Source organism: Myotis brandtii, unplaced genomic scaffold (assembly GCF_000412655.1).
Source record: "Myotis brandtii unplaced genomic scaffold, ASM41265v1 scaffold84, whole genome shotgun sequence".
In the NCBI taxonomy this organism is placed as follows: domain Eukaryota; kingdom Metazoa; phylum Chordata; class Mammalia; order Chiroptera; family Vespertilionidae; genus Myotis; species Myotis brandtii.
The window spans coordinates 4,380,449-4,383,893 of NW_005371410.1; positions in this window are offsets into that span (position 1 = coordinate 4,380,449).

Genomic DNA, 3,445 nt, shown 5'->3' on the forward strand with positions numbered 1-3,445 from the left:
AAATAAAGAAAAGACTGAGTATCAATCTTTTCTACCACCTGCCAACCATGCAACCTTGAGTAAATAACCAAACCACTCTGAGCCTCACACCAGCCAACCACACAAGACCACCAGCCACGAGAGCAGACGAAAAGAATACATGTGAATAATACCATGAGCTTCAAAGCATGGGAAACTCAATTTCCTCAACACACTGCTACAACCACTTTCTGCAAACTAATGTTTTTATTTACTTTTTATTACAAAAGAATTATTATTTTGTTAATCCTCACCTGAGGATATCCTTTCCATTGATTTTAAGATACAGTGTAAGGGAGGGGGAGACAGAGAGAGAGAGAGAGAGAGAGAGAGAGAGAAACATTGACATGAGAGAGACACAGCCATTGGTTGCATGGATTGGTTGCCTCCCACATGCGCCCCCTGGAGCTGGGCATCAAGACATGTGCCCTTGACAGGAATTGAGCCTGTGACCCTTCAGTCCCCAGGCCAACGCTCTAACCGCTGAGCAAAACCAGCTAGGGCACAAAAGTATTAAATACACGAAACTATACTATAATGAAGTTATATGTATTCTCACTCAGCTTCAAACAATTAACTCATGACTAATCTTGTTTCATCTATACTTCACCCATCCTTTCTCTTCTTCCTTCATTTTAAAGCAAATATTGATATCATATCATTAACTTCCTAAGAGCTAAAATCCAAAGGCCTCTTTTTAGTGTATGTATAGGTATCTGAAGTCCAACAGAGAGGTCTGACCTAGAAATATGGATTTAAGAGTCATCAGTAATAAATTCAAGAGCTGAAGCTCTATAGCTTTGGATGAAATCAAATAGCCATGCTTGGGAGACAAGAAGATAGTTTTTGGTGCCCTTTTATTAAAATTACAAATAAATATAAAACAAAACTTTTATATCCTATGATTTTAATTATTTTTCTGCCTTAAAAAGGTGTCCTTATATTAACAGCCACTACTCGGAAGAACTTAAAACCCCTAAAACATAGACATGATTTATGTAACATCAAATTTAAACACTGATATTGTAACCAACTCCAAATCTACCTTTTCAAGTATTTAAGAACTTGTTGCTCCTAATAATTTTCCTTTCTCTTTAAAGTGTATATATTTGTCTTATACTTTCTTTTGTATGTTTATTTCACAATAAAAATTTTTAAGTAAACTTTAAAAAGAAAATGACTCCTATATTTAAATATCTATGACAGATAATGGTATATCTTATAAGTATTTAGAGCTCTGAATATACATAAGAATATTTGTATCCTAAAAATGTTTTATGAGCTCTTTAGACATCAAGTCGTTGAATCTGAGACCATTTAATCCTACATTTAAATTAATTTTACCCCAAATGTCAAAAATAGTTGTTTATTTATACTCCAATCCTGAAAAAAAGTCTCAAGTTCCTTAAATTCTAATTTTGCAGTCCACTTTAAAGAATTTCTAAATTTTTCTTAAAATAGTTTTATAAGCTATTCAATAAAGAATAACCTTTGAAAAACAGAGTATTTATGACCTCTGGAATGGAATGGAATTTTGTGTCTTTGATTATGTTAGTCACCTAGTAAATTATCCAAAGGGGTAGGAGAAGTACAATTTTTAGAAACACAATAGATTTTCAACATTTAAATTTTGATGGGTTGAGCCTAAATCCTATTTGATCAGAAAAAAACTAAAATATTTTTAAGTATATCCTAATCTTTGAAGTAATAGTCCTAGAAACATGAAAGTATAATTTCATAATTAGAGGGATATACACTGTAGTTATGAGCACACCATACACTTCCTCACTTCATTCTTTTTCTAAGGAAAAAAAATGGATATATTTAAAAGCAGTTTCAACTTTGGCTATCTTATGTAATTGCCATTTCACCTAAATTACTGGAAGTTTCCTGGGAAACATTTTTTATTTTTAAAAACGTTTGAAAAGACTGAACCTAATGTGTTTTAAGTAAAATCCAACTCATTTTTAAAGCATGGTTAAAGAAACAATCATTATGTCAAAATGGCATGTTCTCTCCCCACCAAAAAATAAAATAAAATAAATCAGTCATTTTTTTTCCCCCAGTAAATGTTAACAGGATGATTAAGAGGCATAATTGCTTTTTCAGGAACCATCTCCTAAATAGAGTGCCCCAAACCCTTCTCCCTTTCAATAAGTATATTCCAGATACCCACACATTTAATTAAACTGTTCTTTCTTAAAGACAATGAATCAGTTTTCTTGTTGTCAAACAAGCAAAGCATTGTTACTTGGTATTCATTTTCTAGTTAGTGGTTTTTACCTTAAGTATGATATTGTTGAATACAAATATTCCTTGTAATAAATTTAAGAACTTTCTTCATTCTCATTTCAGACATTAAGATGTATGGGGGAAGGGTGAGAAAAGTGTGGAAAATATAAAATAACTTTTTGAGAAGTTCAGTTTCAGTTAAGGAATTTTATAAAGATATCTTGTTGCTGTTCTTAAATGAATTCTGCAACAGAAGCCAAGTGATTTTTTTTTTTTTGGTCTTGAATAGTAATGATACAGATTTTCTTTACCAATAGTGTATATATTAACTATATTTAATATATCAGAAGTATTTTATTTCTATATCTCTAAATTCTTAGTCCCTACCAGGGCTTAATGACATCAATAGCATTAATTAATTCTGCCAGAGTAGTGAATTTACCATTTATTTTCACAACTTTAAAAAAAATCTCAACTTTCCTGTGAAACTGCTATTTTGAGCAAAATACATGAAAAACTAGTAATTTCGATACAATACATGAAACCACTCAGGTTTTTTTTGTTTCTGTAATATAACATGCATGAATTTGCTGACATTCAGAGTCTTTTCACCTGTTTTTCCTCACAGGTGTGAGGACTTTTTTCTTAAAAACAAAAGACGCACTCGATTTAGGGAAATGTCTCCACATACCCCTATAGCTACCATCAAGGAGTCCTGGAAAGCTCTGCAACAAACGGGGTTACTTCACCCGCTCTTTTCAGAGTTTCAGCAAATTAATGTGGTGCGCTCTCTCCAGGTGGTTTTAATGTTTGTTTTAATTAAAAAAAAAATTCACAAATATGACCTACCCTACACCCCTAAGGAACCTCAAACATTCTCACTTAAGGGTGTACTTTCCCGCCCAGGTGTATGAAAGGAGCATACGAGCTGTGAGTAGAAAACATGTAGATTTCGTTGAGCACCCAAAGCAAGAAAACTGCTGAGTCTTAACGCTGCTAAATGTTCTGAAGTTGCTCAGTCTCCTTGAACTGCTTCCGTTCCAATTGCTTCGTGTGTGTCAGGCATAACCAAACCCAAACCCAACAAATCCCTCCTCCGGAGAAGGGGGAGTGAGGACCGTCTCCCACCACCTGCCGGTCCACAGGTGGCCGGGCTGGGAAGGACCTTCGCCTCCCGGGGCTCACCTGGCCCGCC